The 25,403-nt window shown below is 44.0% G+C and overlaps 1 protein-coding gene across 1 annotated transcript in view; it reads left to right on the forward strand.

The window, feature by feature from the left end:
- LOC308125596 (partitioning defective 3 homolog) overlaps positions 1 to 25,403 on the forward strand; it is a gene marked incomplete at its 5' end in the record, with an annotated part of 413,756 nt that overhangs the window by 62,652 nt on the left and 325,701 nt on the right. The window lies entirely within an intron of this gene.

Genomic DNA, 25,403 nt, shown 5'->3' on the forward strand with positions numbered 1-25,403 from the left:
CTCTCGCTCTCCTGCCGACACCTTGATGTTAGCGGAAAGACTGGGAAGACGGTCCCAGATGGGATGGGAGAATGTCCCATTTATTATCCACTCCTCCTCCTCCTCCTCTTCCTCCTCAGACAGTTGTCTTACACCATGCGTGAAATGGCTCCAAATGGTTTCCCTTTGTCTATTGGCAGTGCTGCCGTTATGCTTTACATTAAGTCCTGGCCTCTGCGGGCTCGTAGAGTTTGTACAGTGTGCGATTCACGCTGCGTTCACCCTGTCACTCTGTGATATACTGAACAGCGGGGGGAACCATACACACTGAAACTACATGTTTCAGGCAGGAATCAGATCTATACATTCAATATCACCTGGCTGCCAGTGTAGGGGGAGGAAGCAGCTGTTTTATGTTTTAGGCTTCTCTTGTTTTGTAGGTGTATGAATGAACAAGTATTGACTTTCAAACATTTGGTGGGTTTAATCTGAATGTTTTCCTATTTCACATTCAGCCAGCTTGGTTTGACTGCCGTGGTTGTTGTGATTACATGGACCCTAACTAATCTGATTAATTGTAGTCAGATTGCATTTAAACGCGAGTTAAGTAGCTATCTATCATCCCAGCTATGTAGATAGCACTAGGATCCACCCTCTTCATTGGTTATATTTTTCAGTAAAAACAATTTCACAGCCAAGCAGAGGACACTCTGCTCTAACAATCAACCAACAGTTTCAAATTCCTCTTAAATCTTTTTAAACAAGTGTGTTCATGTTAAACAGTGGGGTCTAATGCAAATCCCTGAATGTTTTTTCACGTGTGCAGTGACCTTGGGTGCCTTTAAAGGTGCTGATGAATAAAAAACATGATTATGATATTGACACTTCTATACAATTAAAGTGGTAATATCCAATAAAAGCTTGATTGGATCAGAGTAAATATGCAAAGGTAAAGCATTATGGGATTGAGCAGCTGATTCTTGGTGCATTTAAACCTTCACATGAATCGGATCACTTTATTCAGTGCTCATGTAAACGTAACAGTGATTTCTTTTTTTTTAGATTAAGAGAGCTTAAGAGAGATGCAGCAATTCTGTGTTTCTTTAAAAGAGTCTGGTTTCCTTTGAGCAGCAGACGACACAACGCTGCTGTGTGCTTGATGTTGAAAATATGAATCAGGTGGTGGTATTCTCACCGTGTTTCCTTTAAGACAGTCATCATACAGCAAATAATTGTTCTTGTAGTGTGATTTGTGTCACATTTTTTAATAAACCGCCCTTGTCACACGATCATCTAACATTATTTGCCTTCCTTGTCCCTTTTATTAGTTTTTAGCATTTGATAGAAACCTCTTCATTACAAAATGCCTGAAAAGGCTGAGGCATAACACCATGACACATAATTGTCAATATTTAAAGCCGACGGTTTGTTCTGTGCTGATTGAAGGTTATTACATTTTGAAGTTGATGGTCACCAAGGACTGTAAAAGTACTTTTTCAATATATGAGCAATACAATGCATTAAGTCTGGCAACGATAAGATGTTGTAGTTTTGGTTTCTTCCAGAAAGTTTCCAGATCGGCTCCTATCAGAAGTCCTTCAAACAAACTTCGTCTGACTAAGATCCTGCTCATCGACTTCTCCTAGCAAAACCACTCTAATCAGCCGTTCGGGTTGGTGCAGACATTAGTCCTTCAACACATCCCTCCCACTGTAAGACTGCCTGCCTCTCCCTCCCCGTGAGCAAATCTCCACTCGGCATACTTTAGAAAAACTTCCCCGCACGACTACAGTACTTTAAAGCCCTAAGCCCCCCTGCCTCTCCACTCCCACCATAGACATCTTTGAAGCATCGCTCATCGGCAGTACCGCGCGGCTCTCGGAGCTTACGCACGGAAAGCCTAATGGCCCAGCGCTGGTTAACTTTCAGGCTTACACCCCTGTTGATGAACTGGAGCAGCCATCACCAGTGTCTCTCATCCCCAGCTAAAACCTGCATTGTGCAGGCGAGCTTTAGAGACGAGGAGAGGGGAGGACTGTCAATAGATAGACGGGGAGAAGGGGGGGAGGGGGTCTGAGTGGTGAAACCTGTTAATAGGCGTTTAAGTCAGGAGCTAAAAACTCTGGAATAATGAACTTTGCGAGTTACACGATGTGGGGCAGATTAGAAAGGATCTTTAGAGTGAAGGATTTACCCCACCGTGGCACCCCCAACGCTGTCAGGGAGGTTTTACGTAACCTCGACTGACACCTTTTAACATTCGTCAGGCACCCCTGACTTGAGACTGAGTGGCATTAAGATTGGAAAACATTTGGAGAGCATCTCGGCGCTGACACGGGAGCCAGGCCCTTTTTTTTTTGAAGCTGCGCCGGTTCACGGGCAGTCAAGACAAATCCAACCTGACAGGAAAATACAGCTCCAGCTCATACCGCACAGACATCTCCTATGTGCCGATACCGAGCGTGACAGGCGCTAAAACACAACGTCGCACTTAAGCCACGTTGGTGACTGGGACACTTTCCGTGACTTACCTGGGACTTTTGAAAACTAATGGGGCTTGAGATCACGTTGCTCATGTAACGGCCTCGGCTAACAGCGTGTTAACCTCTCGCCATACTTCAGCGTTTATAGATCGCCTGCTCTTATCTCTACTGTACGTGTCGAGTGGAGAGAAATCAATGCTGTAAAATACACACAATGTTAAGAAAAAAGCCTGCTGGGAGGCACATCTCTTGACGTGGTCTGAAATACAGGATCTGTGAAGTGTATATTTCTTTGTCCTTGTCGCTGCGCTGCCGTTTTACGGCCATCCCTCTGCAAGTCCGGTTGACAGGCAAACCTATTTACCAGTCAGCCCGGCCGTCATGTTTTACTGCGGCTGATTTCTCTGCTCAGCATCGCGCGGGCTTTCAATCCTCTAGATGACTCCTCTTTGTCCAAAACACAAAATCTTTACCACCGCTGCCCAACGAGAGAGAGAGAGGGAGAGAGAGAGAGAGAGAGGGACGGAGCCCAGGATTTACTTGGAGGAGAAGCAGTTGTTTTCTGCCAGGGGCAGCTGGGTTTTATTGCCCTCCACATGAAGGGCTTATTGGAGGGCTCTTTTTGTGCGCGAGTGAATTTTACAGCTGATTGCGTGCATCGGAGTAATCGTAAAACTAAGTAGAGGAGACCTGTCTTTATGGTGTCAGTGGTGGCCCGTTTTCTCCAGAAATAGGACCTCAGCCTGTGTGTGTGTGTGTGTGTGTGTGTGTGTGTGTGTGTGTGTGTGTGTGTGTGTGTGTGTGTGTGTGTGTGCGTGTGTGCGTGTGTGTGTGTGTGTGTGTGTGTGTGTGTGTGTGTGTGTGTGTGTGTGTGTGTGTGTGTGTGTGTGTGTGTGTGTGTGTTTTGCCGGTACTCGCAGTAGCCCGGGTCGTTTTGTCATTTGTATTCTCTCGCAGTGACAAGGCAGTGCACTTGTTGAATAAAACATACAGGTGTGCGTTTGTTTCAGGCTCATTGCTGTGGTTCGTTAATTTTATATCTCCACACTCATAAATAGCCTGACTGCTGTGCTCACTGGAGTGTCAGAGGACTTAGCAGACAGCCTTCAAGGGCGTTTTTCTTTCTTTTTTGTTTGTTTCCATCGTTGGTACCAACCAAGTGTAAATCAGCAGGTGAATACTGGCAACTCGCTAAGTAACACCCAACTCAAGTTTGTTGTTTCTGAAAAATGTGTGTTTGTCATTTATTTGGTTGTCTTGAGAGATATTTCGACTTTGGATTGAGTTATGGAGCCACTGTCATTGCCGTTCATCCTGTTGTATTTGAATAGGTTTGTCTCCAAAGTTTGGTTTCTCCTGCAATTTGTTAACATTTCATATGAAAATATATTGTTTGTCATTTCAGTCACTTTTTCAGAAAACTTTTGCGTTTATACAACCAACAGCGCCATGAGTTGGCGCTGTTGGTTGTATATTTTGTTCATCTATTCACGCATGTGCAGAAGAACTTTTATTATCTTTTATGGCCGTGTTGTGCATGCGCAGTAGCAGCGTTTCAGACAACTGGCGTTTTCCCCATTTCCTCAGAGACGGAGTTTGGCTGTTTTCACAAAGTTCCACTTTCCACTATCGTCCACTGATGCCTGCATTAATACAGCACTTCATTTGTTTTTCTTTTGCCTCGTCTTCTTTATTGGCTGCTTTAAAGCAGTATCTTGTTTATTTTTTATGTATACTGCCTGCGGAGAAAGATATCCTGCTTACTGAGCACTGTGGAGTTAACAAACAAATGATTTCTGATTCTGAAATGTGGTGCGTGGAGTTTTCTGCATTAGCGATTCCACCGCGTGATGAGTATCTGGCTGTTTTGTTTGTATCTTGAGCTAACAGGTGCAGGGGGATGCACATGCTCATGGAAGATCACGCAGGTGATGTTAATCACTTCCCCGCTGTTTGCAGAAGGTAGTACAGTGCAGTACAAATGTGTTAAGCAGGTGTATGAGAAGGCTCAGGGCTTAGAACCTCCACTGGAATCATCTTTCTTAAATTTCCAACAACTGGTAAAACATTATTTGAGTGATTTTTTAATTTTTTTTCTTAAAGCCTGAGATCAGTTGACTGTCTATTTTGTTTACAAGACAATTATACCTAATGAAAGGCAAACACTGGTAGAAATGTGTAATATATTCACTTTAGTTTGATAAATATGAAGGAAATGAAATTGAGGTGTTTAAATCAGCTGTTTAGTTGTTCTGTAGCTGTGAGGAGTAACTTTGCTCCTGTGATGTGTGTATTTATGCATGTATGTGCTTTATAGTCTCGTCAAAACCACCTTAACAGCCAAGTCCAAGAGTTTAAGGGGTCAAGACTGAGTCAAGACCAAGACCTTGCAAAACCTTGAGAGAGTGACTTAGACTCTTCAGGTTATGGTGGGTTGACACGAATGCAGGCAGGAGTGAAAAATCGTGCTGCAAAAGTAGCTGAATTATTGCTGGAGCTCCTCAGATCCAGTGTCCCTGCTAAATCAAGTAAACGGAATTACTGTAGTCCTCAAGCTGTCGCCCTTGTGAATGGATACCACATTTTCATGTATAACATGTACAGCTGAAACTGTACATTTAGTTGTGTTCACACAACTCATAAGCCAAGATACTTTAATAGATTTTCTCATTGTGGTACCAGTTTAACATTGTATAGTATTGATATACTCTTAATTCTAAACTTATTAAAAAAAGCTAAACCTTTTCACCAGTAGCCGCCTTTGCTTATCTGCCCACAATGTGCTGTAAGGACACAGGATTCATTGTAAACACATGAATTATTCTATATAAAGGACAATAGATCTGCATAGCCAGGGTCACTTTGAAGAGGATTAGTTTGAACCGTTCCCAGAAAAAGCTTGAGAGACGTACTTCTCGTCGTCCTCGGGGTGAAACGTGCCGCCCGAGTGAGGAAGGAAAGGTTTCATTGGGAGTGTGTTGCTCAGCCTCGGTCGATCACACTCAGTGGTTTTCCCACCAGCCACAAAAGGCAGAGACACGCAAGGAGAGAGTCCTGTGGGTAACTCGCGGGTCACGGCCCTCCATTTATCCATTCACTTCCTTTTTGTTTTCATCTCCACACCCACGCTGCAGTCCTCAGTGCAAAGTTTCTGTTTCATCTTCTCCATTCTGCTGTGTGTTGTTTTTTTTTTTTTCCCCTACTCGTCTCTCGGGTGGGTTACAGTGCAGCCCTGAGAGGATGTCCAGAGGTTGTTGATGAGGTTATGGTCGGTGTATTGCTATGGAGCTGAATGAGGAATGCTCCACACCTCATCTTTCTGCCCACACAGCCACTGATAGGAGGCTCATTATGCATCAAATGGCCGTTAATGGCCCTCAGACTGCTGGTCTTATCTGGATGAGCAGCTCTCCTTAGGCTCCGTGTCATCTGAGTCTCTGTGTGTGTATATTTGCACTAGTGTGCATGTGCAAATAATTCTGTATGTTTTCAATATATATGCCTGCTTGCATCTTTCAAATCCTCCATTCCTTTTGTACACACAGTCTTTGTGTCCTCGTTGTACCTGAGCACCGACGCCACTGTTTTGTTGTTTATCTGCATAATTCATGTGTTTTTGCGGTTCTGTATGTTTGTGCGTGCGTGAGCCGGCGCTTGTTTATCAGAGTGCTGGTTGTACTTGCCGCCCCGCACGTCTAACCTCTCCTCCCTGCTCTCCTGCATTAGCTCATGCTACTGATAGAGAGCCGCGATAACGCAGCCTATCACATCAAACGAGCCGGGGAGAGGAGGAGGAGGAGAGAAGAGGCGAAGGAGGGCTTGCAGGGAGAAAAAAAAGAAACCCTCCATCCTCCTTTCCCTCCACTCTTCTCACTCCATCTCATCCTTCTTTCCATCCATCCCCATGTTAAACCAATTAACAGTAATTACCGGGCCACCCCAGGCGCAGCTTCTTTCTGCTGGCTCCGCTGTTTCGTCCTCATCGCCACGCCGACACGAAGGGAGGCTTCGAGATGTGTCGGGAAGCGGGTCATTACTGTTTATTAGCTGAGGGAGGTTGATTTCCCTTGATGGTCCCTGCAGGAGGCTGGTGAAGTTTGACTGTTTGGTCATACAGCTGACTTTACACATCAGTCCAGTTTCAGCGATATTGTGGTTGGTGGTGTTACTGTCACTTAAGGCACTGGTGGGGAGGCTTTTTTATAAGCTCCCCGCTACACAGTCTGGTTCATTATGGTCTTATGTTCACATTTTGACAAGATCAGGGCTACTGGTGGGAGCAAGGGTACATTTATGGCCCAGTATAAACCAGTGGTGGCAGAAGTTGGTCTTTGTTTTCCTCTTTAACGATGTGTAACTTGTTTCCTAAGGTATATATTTATCCCAATACTTAATATAGTGCGACTCTAAGGCCACAAAGTTGGACTGCTATTACTGCTGACGCTCAGCTTTCAAACTACCAAGTCCCAGGACACAATGGACTGGGACTCATGACACTCCGTAGGCCGCCATTGTTGTCATTGTCCATCCACTGAGCGTGTGCAGAAGATCCATTGTGCAGTCGCATTTCAGAAAAGTTTGGTTTTCCTCCATCGAGATGGCGTAGGAGCATTTCCACAAAGTTCCATCTTGGGAGCCGTTTTGAAAAAGTTGCATGTTCAGTGGCTCCGAGCACCATTGTCGTGTAGACGGACGCGCCAAACTGCAACAAAAGTTTAACATTTAAAAATGTAACACTCGGAGTAAACAGGGCCTCACTCAGTAAGGCTCAGCCCAGAATCCAACTGGGGTTTTCTAGCTGTATCGCAGCTCCTCTCATCTTGGAGCATTTATTAAATTTTCTGTGATCAACTTCTTTCTTATCAGTGTCAAAGTTTCTCATTTTGTGTGTTATATCTTAAAGTTACCCTCCAACCAGATACGGTTGCTAATGGCTTCTTTTAACGGTTGGAAAACGAGCCCTGATATCGCCACCGGCGCTGAAGCTGCAGACGTCAAACGTCCGTCCTCTTCTGTTTGGAGTGGATGAAACAAGACTGTCGCCTCCGACTAAAAACTATCTACCTAAACGATAACTGGTCGTCCAGCCTCTCCAAAGTGGTCACTTGCCTTGTGATTCAAGTGTTTTTGTACTCGGAGGCAAAGATATTAAATTAGAATGCAGAAACAAAGCAATTATAACTTGTTATTATATTAATGTTCAGGCGATAACACGGAAAGAACAGCTAATCTTTGTTCTGGAAATGTCACACATTTGCAACTCAATTATTCCAGCAAAATGTGGACCTTTCCCACACTCACAATTAACATTTGCTCGAGGCTTTCATTAACAAATGAGTTTATTTATGGACAAGACCACTTTAATCCGGCTTCGGTGGACGGGACGTCAAAAGCCGAGCAAACAAAGGCTCATTGAATATGAACAATGGCTGTTTTGGAGAAAAGTAATACTTGAGGAGTGTTATCTGGCACTCAAAGGTGCGCTGATGATACTTAAATTTACTCAAGTTTGAGTGATTCGATGACATTTCGCAGCAACACGAGTGGCCGGGTGTTAATATTCAAATGAGCCGTTGTTGCGCTCCGAGACACAATCAATCGGTCACAGATCACACATTATCCCAACAATGAGACGCGATCAATCACGCTTAGCGATCTGCCCGGCTCGGGAGTCGCGGTATATGCTGATTCCTCAAGTTTACTCGAATACAAATGAGCCTCACCCCGCCTCCTCCTCCTTCTTTAACGAATGCAGGCTTGATTAATGAAGGCCGTTTTTAGACGGCGTGGAAAACTTTGAGGTGAGATGAGCAGGAGGTCACACGCTCCCCCACCCCCACCCCCGGCCGTGACAGATCCCGCGACCGACTGGTGAGACTTTTTCTCATTTACACAACGCCAGGTGACGCCTGACACGTGATTACGATGGTAAACGCAGCAGACACGCCTCCACGCCCTCCTGAGTCGGAGGGACCATGATCTCATCAATGTGAGAGATCCCCCACTTCCCAGTGTAGGGTGGGCACCTCGTTCCTGAATAATTTAAAGCCCTTTTATATCGGCAGTCCTGATATTGGTGGATGATGCCACTCCGCAATTATGTCCGCTTCAATAATAGATGAGTGTGTGTGTGTGTGTGTGTGTGGGGGGGGGTACAGTGCCTATTCACCAGTTTGGCAGGGGACGGCTGGCATGGTAACACGATCAGGCTGACATTAGCAGGAAAAAGGCACTTTTCAGTTTGGGTGCTTGTGCGTGCGTGCGTGCGTGCATTCTTTCACTCTCTTTTTAGTGTTCAGAAACTTGAAAACCTTGTCACCTGTGGAGTCTGACCTGAATGAATGTCCTCACATGTGTAAAAATGTATGTCTATAAAGGTCAATGATGCAGTTTTACGGTGAAGATTATAATCAATAGTTTTGAGAGTTCAAGCTGTCAGTGTGTGAAGTTTAGGCAACAACATTTTTGAATGCGTTTTTGTTTGTCAAAAGTTTTGTGTTGAAAATTAGGTAGGCTAAAAACATGAACAGACGGACATTCGTTTCACTGTTTTTACAGTGACTGTCAACCATAAAGCTACCAAGTCCCAGGGGAATATGGGAGTCGTGACAATCTGGAGGGAAACGTTATTGTCCGTCTACTGAGCACGTGCAGAAGAACTATTTTCTGCTGCGGTGGTCCCCCCCATGCGTCTACACGGCGACGGAGTGGGAGCTGTTTTCAAAAAGTTGTATTTTCATTGGCTCAGACATCCGTTGTTGTGTAAACACCCAAAATCTGACTGCAGTGGTCTGTTTTTACTGAATGTAGAGCAGAAGGACAAAAGCTCGCTTGATCTTGATTGTCAGTATGAATACAGGAGGTGTCAGAGAAGTTACCACAGGGATAACTGGCTCGTGGCGTCCAAAGTGAAGTCGCTTTTTGCTCCTTCGATGTCGGCTTTTCCTATCATTGTGAAGCAGAATTCACCAAGCGCTGGATTGTTCACCCACTGGCAGGGAACGTGAGCAGGGATCAGACTGTCGTGAGACAGGTTAGTTTTACCCTACTGATGATGTGTCGTTGCAATAGTAATTCTAAGTTTTCCTTTTGAAAGAGTCTCGTTAAATCAAACCTCTTAGAATTTAGTGCAAAAGACATTTTAAACGGCTGTGCAGTGAAGAAAGTTTGAAAATCCAAGGGAACCCAAGAGGATCAGAAAACCAAGACGACGCAATGAGATTGGGCATAATATATACACTCACGCTACCAAAACTTTGATTTATCCATCGTTAGTTGGCTTTCGTGGGTGATATCTTGCTAAATGATAATTTTTTACTCCATGAAGCATACATACATTGTGACGTTATTGCGTGAATGAATGGGATTTTACGGTGTTAAGCTTTTTGCCTGAAAAGCTGCATCAACAGGCTATAGGTGTAATTCACACACTGATTTATTTTCCCACTGTAATCAAATAGGAATGTCTCCATTAAAGAAGAACAGTGTGAAGTTCTGAAAGGTGTAAAGTTGGAGAGACAAGTTAAACTTGACCAAAGCCTTGATTTTGTTGCCTTCACGGACATATTGCTTGTTTGATGGGATGATAATGAAGATGTTTTTTTTTTTTTTTTTTACACATTTCCCAGCCGTATTGTGCAACTGTGCTATTCATACGTTAGCTGTGTATGCAGCTGCTTTTGGAGCCGGTTCTCGGCTGGAGCTTTGGCTCGCTCGGACCGGCTGCAGGTGGCCCAGAGGGTCTTCTGGCTGCAGGGCTGGAGGCGAGCGCTGACCTGTGAAAACCTCCAGCTCCAGACTCTCGGGTTAATTCAATAAAAGCCATTCAGACAGACTGTAGCCAACATCTGTGTGTGCGCTCACGCGTCGCCACCGCTCCGCTCTGGAGTCACCAGGGCCGTGATTTACGCTCCGTTACCGCTTCGCTCAAGTTTTTAGGGGCTCTTCGCTTTTAGGGGTTAACTGTGGCCAAGCACGGCAGTATTTCATCCCCTTTATGTCCCTTTAAAATATCTGACTGTCCGGGCTTCAAACAAACACGGTTTTCATCAATCAGTCGTCTATTTCTGATGTTTCACACGTGTCAGAATGGTGAAAAATGCCCGTCATCAGCCCCGACGGTTCGGTGTAATGTTCTCTCCAGCCAGCTCTTGAAAATATTATGATATTCAATCCGCAATCTAATAAAAACTGAGAGAAGAAGTGGATCATCACTCGTCAGAAGCTCGAACCAGCAAATGAGCAGAAATGGCATTTTCCATCATCCATCATGAAAACTTCAGTCACTTTGAACGGCTGCGTGGATGATGTACGAGAATGAGTTTTGCCCTTGAAGAGATGTAAAGGCTTTTGGTCTCGTAGCGCTCTTTAACTTGAATTTGACTCACGATAGGAAAGTAGTAGATTCTGAGAAATTGAATCCTAAATTTTTGTGGTTCTTTTTGCACCGGCGATGTCTCAGGCATTGTTTTTTTTTTTTTAAAACGACAACATTTTCAAGTGACAAAACTTTTGAGCGTCCGTTCACACAAAGGCGTTGAGAGCAACTGAAAAGGCAACTTTTTCGACAGTCACGGTAATAACAATCCAACTTTGTCTGTCCATACGATTGTCTCTGTTTGTAGTATTTTTCTCTGCGAGCATGTGTTTTTGCGTACATGCGAAACTTTTTTGAAACAAAATTCAAAAAGCGACGCGTTTTAACTTGGAACGTCATCGTCTAAACGGGGCTTCAGAGTCGGAACGTGACAGTCGCACTCGTTGCGCAGACGACGTATCTGAGATCGGAATCCTGGAGGAGCTCATCCTCCCGTCTGCCTATTTTCCATCTGTCATCTGTCCCATGACTGAGAAGATGTCAGCGACCGTCCCCCCGCCAAAAAATAAAAAGGATGTCTTTGTCTGCGGATGCATTGGAGAGGTGGGATGGGGGTGTGGTGAAAAAGGAGAAGAAGTGATGTGTGTGTGTTTGAGGTGAAAGGGGGCGGAAGGAGGTATCAGGTTACCTCCCTCCTCCCCCTCCTTCACTCTCTCATGCTGTCTCCGGGTTCTATCAGTCCTCTGCACCTCCAAATTAAATTTGTCCTGGGGTGGGGTGGATGGGGTGGGGTGGGGGTGGAAGTGGGCCAGCCTGCTTTGCTTCATCAGAGCAGCAGGAGCCTCAGAAGAGCTGAGCTGGCTGATGATGACAAGCCAGATGCAATCAGGGACAGGGCCAAGCCGTGTGTGTGTGTGTGTGTGTGTGTGTGTGTGTGTGTGTGTGTGTGTGTGTGTGTGTGTGTGTGTGTGTGTGTGTGTGTGTGTGTGTGTGTGTGTGTGTGTGTGTGTGTGTGTGTGTGTGTGTGTGTGTGTGTGTGTGTGTGTGTGTGTGTGCAAGGAGGTGAAAGGAGAAGCCTATCACATAGATAAACACAGCGTAGCATCGGTGGGGCCCTCGGGCCGGAGCGAGTGCACGCTTCCTGTCTGCCCCGCGTTGTTCGCTCACAGAGAATTGATTCATCTCTCCTGTGCGGAGCTGACCCATCAAGAGGAGCCTGTTGTGCTGCAGCTTCCCGACTGGCTGCAGACTGCAGCGTCTGTCGGAGGGGGCGGATGGACAGCAGATGAAAACGAAAACATCCTCTCGGGGAAGCATTGAATGGGCGCTCTCAAGTCACTGACAAGCCCCCCCCTCCCCAGTGGTGCTCAGAAACTCCAGGGACGATTGCTATAACAACCATTGTGAAGGTTTTCACTGCATCCTTGCAATAATTTCTTTCCATTAGTCATTCTGAATGATTCCACGGTTTATGGGATGTGGTTATAGACCAACACAATAGTTGAATTAAAGCGTTTTCTTTTTCTTTTTCTTTTTCTTTTTCTTTTTTTAACTTTTAAACTATACAGGGCTGTACCTGCGGATTATAGCCAAATAACCGCAGCAAGGTTACCATCGTTTTTCTACCTATTAGAAAAGACATTTTTCAGATACAAACGTGAACGCAAACCTTAAACCAACGCCACTTGGGATACGCCTTCATGTTATATTGGCCATTTTATACATTGTTTACAGTCCAGTATTGACCTTTTGAGTCATGTTTGTGTGTGTATGCGGGTGTTTTCTTTTTGTTGATAAGTCTTCCATCACCTTTAGCCACTGATCCTCTGTTGGTGGTGCTTCTTTATCCCAAAGTGTAATTATTTCTTTCTTGCTTGTGCCTTGGTCTTAATTATTTTTCTCAACTCATTTTCTGACATTTCTCAAAAACATGACAATGATTCACATGACGATTCCACAATTTCAGCATGATACTTGTTTGACAATAATTGCATTTTTATTTTGGGAGTAATAAAGAAGCAAACCATATTCCTCGAGGAGAATTCCCTGCCAATTTCCCCATTTTGATTTTATGTATTTAGTTGTGTCCTTTGTTGGCTTTTGCTGTAGTGAATAAAACCATCAAATGAAGTTGGAACACAAACTTATAGTAACATTTTGGGAGAGTTTTGAGTGCTTTTCGTTTTCTCTATGCTCACATTTACTGGTTAAAGCTCAGCAAAGCAGAGGAGTCTGTTTTCACAGGCCAGTGGTGCTCGTTGTGCATTAAACGTGCTCATACGTCTGCTGTTGTTGAAGGGGAGACGCCACAATATGAACTGGGAGTCGCGACAACGTTGTTGTTTCTGTCCAACTATTCGCACATGTGCAGAAGAACTATTTACTAGGGCTTTGACACAGACTGCTGGCATGTAAACCAACGGCCAAAACGTAAAAGTTTTCAGTTGTCACTTGAAATCATCATGTTAACGGGGCCCGAGTGGTTTGTGTATGTCTTGATCAATTAGATTGCTGACAAGTGGAAACATGTCATTCAATGTCTTTGTTTTTTGAATCATCCACAATCAAATGTTCGAAGTTGTTCTGGAGACTAATTCTTCTTATTCTTCTTCTTATTATTCATACATTTTTTTTAGCCCAGTGTTACCCTTTTTTATTTACCTGATAAATTCGGCAACTTGAATTGTGCAATTGACTTTAAAGTTCATCGTGCTGAATGAAACTTAGTCTTAATTTATTAAGGCTATTAAACTAAATCACCACAGAAACAGTTGAGATGTTTTATTTATACTTCCAGGTTCGCACACTTGTGCCACCTTCACGGTGAATAATACATTTCTTCTCAAAAACCGTGTTATCTCCGTGAGAGTTTCTCTTTTCACTCCATCAGGGTGTTAAAGCCTCCGTGTCCTATTCAAATGAACTTCCCCCCAATTCACACCTAAACTTCTATTCTTTTTCTGTCCTTTCCTCTCATTTTTGAGTGTATAAAAGTGATCTAAGGTTGCATTAACGAAGAAAACTCCTCACAGAAAGATGTGACACTATCACAGGCAACTTAATGAAAACTGCTCCCAAGATGGAGCTGTTGGGTAAACCCTCCGTCTCCATGGAAACGCGACTTTCCGCTTGCATCGTTGATGTTTGCAGCTTTATTGTTCTCTACACGTGAGTGTGATTTCATTCCAAAAAACAGCCAACAGCGCCCACCAGTGGCCTGGCATGCAAACTCCCATTTCCGTGTAAACGGATATATTTTTTCAAAATGTCGCCGTGTGAAAGCAAGACAATGATTTTTCACTTTGTCGCCGTGCAAATGACGCCTCTGCTTTCAGCGTGAACGCATCCTGTCAGCTTCACCGTACGATTGCGGAGTTGTTATTTGTAGTGTTTTTGGCACGACTCACAGGGCCTTTTATATTGTTTGCCGTTTTTGTTTTCTTGTTTGTCGTATCTGTTTACTCAAGACATCTCAGCGAAAAGGTCGATTCTCCGTCGTCCTTGCTCCGTTTGAAACTCCCAGTCTGACAGCTCCAAGTGCGGCGCCTCGGACTTTCCACTGTTGTCCATAGTGTAAAGGCGACTCCTGGGGCAGAAAGGTTACTCTTAATTGAGAAAAGCATCTACTGGGCCTGTGGCAGTTTCAAAGCCTGCTGTTGAGATAAGAGGCAGCGTTAACGGGCTTTGAGGGAGGCTGCGTGTTGCTACAAAGAGTTATAATGAGCGGCTGGTATGCACACACACACACACAGTCTCACTCACACACACACACACACACACACACACAGTCTCACTCACACACACACATACACACACACAGACAGATTTGGCCTTTCATTGGTCTTTTCAATGAAAGGAGAAGCCCAGAGTGCGAGGTCCGGCACGACTGACTGATGGAGCCATTGATTCTGGCTTTCATACACAAACACACACACACACATACACACACACACACACACACACACACACACACACACCCACCCACCCACTGACACACTTATTGTCTATCTGAGATGGTGACAATGCTTCTTTTCAGACTTCTTAATCGGCCCGACATTGACTAATTGAATTCATTAAGTCAGCGGCGGCGGGCCGCTCATCGTGTTGCCGGTTATTTACAGGTCCTTTTTAAAGAAAAGAAGCAACAATACGGAGGAAATGTCAAGTTAGAGTCAGAGTGACACAATGCATTCAACAGGACGGGCTGGTAAAAATAGCGCCACAATAACCTTAAAATTCAAACTTTAAAGTTTTTCTTTGTTGTTGCACAGAGTATATCTGATGGAAAATGCCTATATTTTCACAAATACTAAACAATTGGTCAAGAAAATGACTACAATCTCAACACAAAGCTGATTTTAATGAAACCTTCTGGTGCAAAATAGATTGAAATGCCCAGAAAACTTCTCCTGTAGCTGTTGCATTATGGGTATTTTTCTTTCTTTACAAACCCACCCTGAACAGCATGGCTTTGACGCTGATGCTAGTTTGCTATCTTTCGCGACATCGCCCATGTCTCAGCGATGTGTTGCGTCACTACTCTTAAGAAAATTGTTCAAAAGTTAAAGGTTTCTTTGAAATTTTGCCCCAATGTCCTTGGTGGTTTGGCCCAATTGGAGTTGATTGCGGCCCACGGGCTCCATGTTTGACACCCCTCCTCTAAACACACGTAGCGTTTAAGAGTCATGAATGATTTAGTGTGTTGCCTAACAGGAGTCGAGGGAAGCCCCCCCCCCCCACATCACCATTTATTTCAACTCGACTTTGTTTAATGGGGAAATGATGACAAAGAAAATGTATCATAACCTATTTAACGTTCAGTGTGTGTGTTTAGGCTCGTGTGTGTGTGTGTGTGTGTGTCGGAGAAGGTTAACCAGCCTATAGGAGGAGGGCGAGCTCTGGGGAGGGCTCTTATTCCAAGCCAAATAAAATCCTACATCAAGTTGGTTTGGAGAAGCTATCCCCGAGGCCTACTTAAGAAAATATCAACGCCCCGGTATGTTCCAGATCCAGGGAGTTCTCGACTCTGTTCTCCCCCCCCCCCCCCCCCCCCCCCCCCCCATCCCTCGCTCTTATTATTCCACACACTAACTATTTGGACATGTCATGAAATATGCTTTTCTTGCTCTCTCGTTAGTTTGCTGTGATTTATTGAATTAATTTCAGATGTGTAACATGCTGGAATAACACTCTGCGGCCCATCTGTGGGGCATTACAGCATTATATTCGTTTCCCGGCATTGTAATATGCTTTTATAACGGCCTCACTTTGGGTTTTTTTCTTTTCTGCACTGATATGGTTTGAGCTGAAGCATTGCGGCTGCTTCATGCTCCAGTCAATCAAAGGCCGAATGTTGCAGAAGTTTAATTACTTAAGTAAGTTTAATTACGCTGCTTCCATTATTTCGTTCCACTCACCTCCCCGGTTTAATTTAGTCACGCCGCGCTCGCGGAGCATTCTACGCTCGCTCGTCTCCACACATCAAATCGTCGGACATCGTGATCCGACCGTGTCACCGCCGAGCTCGGCTTCATTTAGATTCCTCGGGCAGCGCGTCACGCTTGTTTGACAGGGCGGCGGAGAGCGAGGGCCCAGGTGTGTGTGAATGAGCTCTTTACACACACACACACACACACACACACACACACACACACACACACACACACACACACACACACACACACACACACACACACACACACACACACACACACACACACACACACACAGTACAAAACAGCCTGTTCAGCTAATTCCCTCGTATTTTCTTTCACATTTTAACCAAATTTACTCGGAGCGGAGCACAGGAAGTGCTTTACGGGGTCAGGAGGCCAAATGGTTTACATGTCGGGTGTGGCCAGCCCAGGATGCGCTCTGGAAATAATAGGAAAATCAAATCAAAACCAACAAAGACACCAATAATGTGTGTTTTTTTTTTTTAAATAACCCAAAACTCTTAATTTATTAATCAGAATTTATTTATCCCTCTTAGGGAAACTAAATCACTACAGCAACTTCATATTGAACAAAAATAAGAATATTAAAGAATATTAACCATAAACATACAAATTATATTAAGAGTTTGTAATTAAGCATTTACAACTCAATACATAAAATTTTTCTGAGGAAACAATAGGTGATCATGTTAATTTCAATGTTAATAATTCACTAGATTTATGTAGAAATCCACCTCTAAAGCACTGAAGAGCTTCTTTAACGAGTGACATTAATCAATCAATCATCTTTATTGTCATTGCCACAAGTCCAACGTAATTAATTTTTTCATGGTCGTTTTACTGAAGTACTTCATATATGATGTTGTTAACAAATAAGGGGGGGGGAAAAATCAATATTTTTGTGTTTGCTATGTAAGGTTTTTCTCAAAAGGATTTTTTTCTTATCTTGTTCAAACGAAAGTGCAAAAACAGACATTTAAAAACTTAATTTCACACAAATATTAATGTAGTCTACATAGCCCCACCCATATTTATATAAACAGGCCAATCTGGAGCAGGTAAACACTCGAGGTGAACTATTCAGTTAACAGATGAAGCTCAACAAGAATGTATTAGTTTCTAAAAGTGAATATCAACACCTTCTGTCATTCTGCGAACAAACTATACAATTAGATTTTTTTGACAAAAATACAAGTCAACTCAATTTTCCTGTTTTTTAACTCATCTTCTCAACCAACTTTTTTCGGTGCAGAGCTGGACAAGTTTAAAAATACTTTTTCGCTGCCTCCTGATCTCAAAGTCCCTGAAATGTAGTTTACCATTTTACTTTTTGTCGTTTTTCTTTCATGCAGCTTCATTGAAGCTAAATACTTCTGACAACTCGGCTGGTCATAAAAAGAATAATTTTTTTTGGTATTGTGGAAAGAAGTATTGTAATTTTTCAGCTTAGCGAGGTAACTTTAGGGTTAACTCTGGGTATTCAGTACTTGGTGAGGGGTTATTTGTTAGTTATGCTGCCATGGTAACTTATATGTAACCTGCCTTATGTTCAGGAGAAAATATTGTCTTGTAAACTGGACCAGACTTTCCTGAATGTTTATTGATTTGTTGTCTCAAGAAACTCTGCATAAAGAAATAGATTCTTAACTCAAAAATACAAATTTGTTATCCAGTTTCGTAGCACTTTTTGTCTGGATTGGGGATTTCTAATTAAGTGAGGAGATTTTCTGGTAATCAAAGTTTCTACATAGGCCTTCAGGTTTGTATGATAAATGTATTAGAATATGTGGAAAAAAAAAGAAGTTTTTTCCTCAACTGTTAATTCTTTTAACTGTGACAGGAAATCTCCGACATGGTAGTATATTTTACAGCGTAGTTTCAGGAGTCGACGTGGAGGAAATCTAAACCTGACGGGGGAAACAACTCTCACGTTGCTGCGAATTTCAGGCATTTGTGTATTTAGAGATCTCCCCCCCCCCCCCCCCCCCCCCCAAAAAAAAGATGTGCTTCACGGGAGAAAGAAAGAGATAAAAAATAGAAGTAGCTCGCAGACCTAAAGCGGGGGATAACAAGGCGAGGCCCAATGCCACATACATCTTGTCAGGACCAATTAAGTGTGGGAATGCGAGCCCAGCTCTGGGCCGTGAAAGCTGCAGCTCAGCGTCTCCTTGGAGATGTACAGCGGAAGCCCCGCGTGTACAGAGGATTTCAGAGGTCAGGTGCTGTAACTGAATCACCCACCTACGTGTAGGGCATTCGCCTGAAGCCGCCAGCGAGACGATGGAGTCTGCCTGGCCCGGACACTGGGCTGCCATCTGTTATTGGGATTACAGGCGGGTGGACAGTGCGAAGGCCCGGTAGGTACGACTGTGGAAGTGATTACCGCGTTAAAAGTGCACAAAAGAGGCCCTGTGTCACCGGCCCGAACAGAGGAGGCGCTGGGAGAAAAATGCAGACATGTGTTCCTCGGGTGAGAATTATTTCTGGTAGACATGATGCGGTTGTGTTATTTTACCCTGGAGTGATGGACGGTAAATTAACGGATGGATTTAAACTGTTCAGCGTAAGGCCTCTCGCGTTTCTCTGTGTGGAAACACTCTTGAGTTTCTGCTGAGTCGATTTTAATATTTCCCTTAAAGATCCCCTCCAGACATGTTTACACAGTGCTAAACTCTGAATAATGTCTGATCTGAAGATTTAATTTAAAAGTCTTGACCTGCCTTTAAAGCGGAGGGTCTCACACCTCTCACCGGAAAACCCCCCATGGAGTTTAAACAACTTTTTTTTGTAGGAATCGAGGCACTTTAGAAGATTATTGGAAAACAGTCATGCTTATCCAGCTGAAAACATAACTCTTAAAGCACAAGTGGTCAAATATAAAGCTCATGGGCCAAAACAGGCCCACAAGAGGCCCTAATCCGACCAAAACCCCTTTTTGTGTTTCAAATACATGATCATAGAAACGTTAGTTTGCTCCCATATTTTTCCATGAGCTACACTTTGATACCTAATTTTTCCTTTTTCTCTCCTTCTAAGTCAGACTTGTCTTCAATCATGTAAAATCGGTTGTCTTGGGCACGCAACTGTGAATTCTCAGTTTTACTTCCCCTCTCAATCCTTTTCTTCTATCATCTTATTTTTCTTTTTTTCCCCTCCCTTCTCTTTTAATCACGCCGCCGTGTTTTTCTCATCACGGAGCAGTAGGACAGTGGCGCATGTCTGCGGTCTGCCGTTCCAAAAAGCCTCGAGTTCGCCGGGGCCAAGGCACCGTCTCTTTTGGCTGCTTCCTCGCAATCGCGCCGAACATTATGATGTGTTAAATACATTCGCCAGCTGTTTAACCACTGCTGCGTGCGCCGAGGGTCTAAACGAGGCAGTTGAGATTCGGTGCCCGTAACTATTGATAGTTTTTTGATTGCTGTCATAATCTGCCCGTATTGCCTTTTAAGGCAGGCGGCGGATGTGTATTTATAACGTGATTAGCAGCACTGATTCGTTGGGATGCGCGCGCGCACAGCAGCATCCATCAGGACCGCCGCGGTCGTCTTTATGCAAACTTCCACATCGTAGGTAAACAGTGCGCTCCAGCCGCAACGTCCCCATAACAAATAGCTGACTGCTGGAGGAGAGCTCATATAAATACTTATTGGACGAGCCAATTGTCTTACTGCCAGCTTAGGGACGGCGCCCTGGCTGGCTAAATTGAGCCCTGAGTGGCATTCATCAGCGTCCATTGTCATTCTTCCTCCTGCCTCTCTGACTGGAGGTAATTGACTGGAGAATAATGCGGGCCGATCAGTCCACCTATGGAGAGACGAGCCGCAGATTGATTAGCTCTACGGCGGCGTGGCAGAGCCACACAGCCACCCAGATATTGTTATTCTCCAATATGAAACGGCCCTAATGGAGCCGGACAAGGACTGATGATCAGAGGAGGATGGGACGGAATAAGAAAAGCGCTTGAAATATTACCGCCGCTCGTTTATTTAAGAGGCACATTTCGCACAATGAAAAGGTTGGGTTTCTCACCGTCGCTCGTCATATTTGGAGAGCAGGGAAGCAATAACGGGCCTTATTAGACTGACAGTCCGCCTGGATGCACTCTGATTGCTGATGGCACTTTAAGTGACACCATAAACCGAACGTCGAAGCTGCTAAAGACCGATTCTCACACTCTGAACTCCAAATGGCACAGAGACGCGACAAAAACTGTCCCAACTTTATTGCTCAAGTTCTCCGGAACGCTGGGATAAATTTGGGTGGATTTTTATGGCCAGCTTTTTGATTCGGGTGTATTATATGAGAATCTGGAAGTGCTTAAGAGTTACTCCTACTTCAGAGGCTTACTGTACAACTTTTGCGCCGTACAGATTACGTGCAGTGTGTTCATGATGTCCATTGAAATCGAATCCCAGAGTCCAGACGGACCCGATACGCGCATTCGCCCATAAACCTGCGCGCACTGCATGTAGGTTTATTTGGGTGCACATGCAGCCAAATGCCACGCCAGACTTTCTCACATGACACTCACACACACACACACACACACACACACACACACACACACACACACACACACACACACACACACACACACACACACACACACACACACACACACACACACACACCAGTATGACAGTTGAACTTGCACCCTATTAGCTTACCGGCATCGCACTGCCCGTCGCCCGGAGTCTGACTCGCCACATTCTCATACAGCTCAGACAGATTTCGCCGGCAGCTGGATTTACATCCTCAAATATGAATTCTACACTGCAGGCTGCTGCTTAAGGAGGCTTGCAGAATGCCTCGTGAAGCAGAAGCCTAGTTTATTTTAGTGGCACCACAAATGTCTGTCTTTTTTATTTATGAGGAAATGGTATCCAACCCATCTGCTGGAGCGCTTGACAATTGGGCCAATGCAACATACTGTACATAACAAAACCAGACTTTATACTTTGCCTGGTGTGCGCAGGCCTCGGATATATCTGCAAGTGCTGCGGTAAATCTGCACACGGGGCGGTCGGAGTCATAAATATCAACAATCGGTTGGTTGAATTGACGGTCGATTGGTGCCATGGTACATCATACCGTGAAGAAGCTACTCATTGAGTTCCCCTCAAGTCATTCAGACATATTGTCGGTTTGGTTGTTACGTAAGATGTTGCCTGCCTGAAGACTAGAATCTAATTGTGCCAATTATTGGCTTCCGTTGTCATATGAGCCACGACCAAACTGTGCTGTTGAACCTTTTGATGGAGCAGCTCAGGAGCGGAACTAGAGCTCCAGGTCAGTTACAATAATGCTGGACATGCATCATTTGGGAGCCATGTGTGGCATTTTCAATTGGGCTTTTAAGTGAAAATGGGGCTCAGAGCCGCTGAAAACGCAACATTTTGACAATGGCTCTCAAGGTGGAGCGTTTTGAAAACACTCCATCTCCCTGGAAACAGGAGAAAACACACCTTTTCTAAAACGCTGCAACTAATAACAATAATGGACAATAACAACAATGCTTGTCTCCAGAGTGTCATGACTCTCAGTTCATATTCTCCTGGGACTCTGTAGTTTTCTGGTTGAGAGTCACACGTATTGCGATCCCAACTTTATTGTCTGTCACCATTAATGTATCTGTGATTTCATTACAAAAACAAGCAGCAACCACCATTGACCCGACAAAAAAACATTTTTTCTGTTTCCGTGGGGAACAAATTGTTATTTTTCAAAACGTTGCCGTTGAAACTGAAAACTTTCCAGATGTGGTGTTGCTTGAAACATATCAAGATTTGTGGAATCTGCTCTTGACTGCATGGAATGTTGAAAATCTGGTCAAAACCAATTTTTCCTTCATGTCACATCCAGGATTGCGTGATGCTGGAATGTAGGAACAATTCGGGGAAAGACAACGCCACTTTGTCCTGGTGAAGGAAAAATGATTCTATTTTAAATTGACTGTTTTCTTAAAAGTTTCAAGGACACTGATGGTACGTTCTTCCCCTTGCACCTTTGTCCAGTTGCTTTAGTCCAGGCTTTCTGAGCTGGGTTGAGTGAGCGAGGGCACAAAGGCAAAGACAAAGTAAGAAAGAGTGAGCTTCTTGTGATGGAAGTGACGGTGACACTGGGCTTATTGCCTAGTCAAACACACACAGCCGCTGCCACACGCAGCCTGACCCAGTAATGGAGGCCAATGAAATCTGCTCATTGGGAGCAGGAGGTGGGGGGTGGTGGGGTGGGGTGGGGAGGGCGCGGTAACTGAGCCGAAACAGTCTCATTCTGCTGCTGTCATACAGGGAAAAATAGGCTGACTTCAGTCACGGGCGTGCTCGAGGCCCCCGCGAGGTCCCCGCCACTTCTCTGCTCCAGCTGTGGCGGCTCTTGACACCGCCGATGAGAATTTATGCTTTTTACGCCGCGACGCCCAAACGGATGTGACATGCAATTTCACCTGGAATGAACAACAAACTGTTTTTATAGAGTTGTACTTTCTCCCCTGTTAAAAAAAAAAATAAAGAAAAAAATAAAAAAAGTCGAGCTCACGAAACAGAAGGGGGGGGGGGGGGGGGGGGTGTTTAGAGTTGACAGAGATACAGACCGACCTGCATCCACCTTGTCGACGGCGAGCGGTATTTTTCATCGTCCTCCTTTTGTTTCCCACCCTGTAATCAGATTGTACTGTAATGAGGCTGTAGGGGAAGAGGAGAACAATTATGTGTTCAAAATGAGCTCAGCTCCTCTGCGGAAAGCTTTTTTTTATTTATTTTTTTCGCCCCCACCCCTTTTTTTTTTTTTTTTTTTTTAACGTGGCTGTGGGAGATGCTGCCTGGAAATAGCCCAGATTGCTCCCTGCAGGGTTTTAACACAGCTCTCCTCTGATTGCTCCATGTGATTGCAGATTGAATCCGGACACACACACACACACACACACACACACACACACACACACACACACACACACACTTTTGTGTCGTCTTGTAAAACTGGGCTAAAAACAATGGCTTTTTTTTCTGGAGGCCTTCAGTCATCTCCCTGTAGATACAAGGTTCGGTCTTTTGTTGGGAAGCACTGATACCACGAGTGCGAGTATTTACCTTTGCCTACTTGCCGATACCAAGTACCGATACCAGTACTTATTAAATGAAATCAAGCCTAATTCATACTCCATACGGAAACGATACCCGAAGGCTATACGTTGCAGCATGTCATACTTTAATCATGTTTAGCATTGCTGGTGTGTGAGCCCTGAAGATCTTTAGCATGTAGCATGTAGCATGTAGCATTTAGCAAAATCCTCCTGATCCACGACATCAGGTTAACTGCTCTTCCAAATGTCTGTGTGATATTTTGACAGAACTTAATTTACAGGCTGTCTTACTATCGTCAATAATGTCATTGATATTAGAGGATGTCCATACCGCCCATCCTCTCTTTTATGGGTACATCCTGCAGTATCGGTATCAGACCCAATACTGGTATCGATATCGGTGCTTCTCTCGTGCAGGATAAGATATGAAACCCAGTTCACTGGAATTATGCAGTGTGTCAAAGCACGTCATTCATCCCAGTTCACGGGGGGGGCGGCGTTCATATCTTGGAATATTGTGGTTATGGACAATTGAACATCATCAACGGGCTATAGGAAGCGTTGCCTTGAACTAAAAGGATTTGCAAGTGGTCAAACATAAAGGTCACCACATTGTCAGGAGGGTGTTTCTCATATCCGACCATTGACTTGTCAGTGCTTGTAGTGACGAGGGCTGTCAGGATCTGCACTCTCACTCCAGTGAGAGGAGAAAAGGCAAAATGAAGCTTTCATTTTCCTGCCTGGATTTCTGGGGGGGAAAAAAAAAGCAGATGAAAGTAAACAAACAACAACAACAGTGTTTTATGTCTGCTGTCCCCCTCCTCCCCCTTTCCCGTCCTCCCCCCTTCCTGCCATCTTGCTGTGTGTCTCGGGGGGGTTTGGAGAGCCGAGGAAAACCCTCTTTTCTGGAACCTTATCTATCGTGCAGCTTGCCCTCATGCAAACACTCCACAAGCGCCTCAAGACACGCTGAAATTAACATAATTTCCAATTTGGTATGCTTTTTCTCAAATTTTCTTCCTCTTCATTCTCTCTTTTCTTTGACACATCTGTCATTACTTGTCCATTGACTCAAGTCCACATTTAAGTTTACTGTAGAAAAAAAGAAAGGACAAGTGCTGTGTCGTGATCCTATTGGCAAGACATGTTTCTAATGTAAAGTTCATACTCATGTCTTCATGCGTACGATGAGATATGAGGTTGAATTTATTATTTGCTTTTTCATAATATTGTCCACGAGGGTTGTTAACATTGACAAATCATCAGTCACAACCAACTGTGAACCATTTCCATTTTTCCATTTCCATTAGTTTATTCATCCCCGAGGGGCAATTCAAGGCACGTCGAGCAACATATAGACATACTGGACCCATAAAGGAAACATCCCGTATACATCAAAAACAATCAACATGGATAATTGTTTATGCCTGCAAGCATCTTTCTTAGTGGTTTTTGAACTTTTCAGTGTGATCGTGTCAGGAAATCTTGAGCTCCTAAAGCATGTGTCAAACATAAGACACGTGGGTCAAAACCGGCCTGTAAGAGGCTTAAATCTGGCAAAATCGCCCAAAACAAAGAAAACAACTTAAGGAAAACAACAAAAAAACCTTGTTGCAAATTAGCCTCAAACCAATACGTTTCTAAAAACATTATGTAAAAGCTGTAGGGGTGATTTTCAGGACATTTCATTTTATTTCAAGACGATTTCATTATAATTGGCTTAATGTTGAGATTGTAGTCATTTTCCATAGTAATTGTTTGGTTTTACGTAAATATCGACCATTTTCACCACGTGTACTCTGCGTCATGACAAAGTAAAACTTTAAGTTTAAATCTAAGTGTTATCATGGCACTATTTTATCTATCCGGCCCATTCAAGATGGAATTGGGCTGAATGTGACCCCTGAACTGAATTGAGTTTGACACCGTTGTCTTAAACTATCCAAAGAGCTTGCAAAGTAGACTTATTTGCCTCTATATTTTTTATTAATCATTATTGTTCGCGTTGTTCCATGTTCAAGTCCAGCAGGACTTGACACAAAATTATAAACAATGAAAGAAATTATTCCATATTTGTTGCATTTTTA

Source organism: Lipophrys pholis, assembly GCF_963383615.2.
Source record: "Lipophrys pholis genome assembly, chromosome: 20".
NCBI lineage: Eukaryota > Metazoa > Chordata > Actinopteri > Blenniiformes > Blenniidae > Lipophrys > Lipophrys pholis.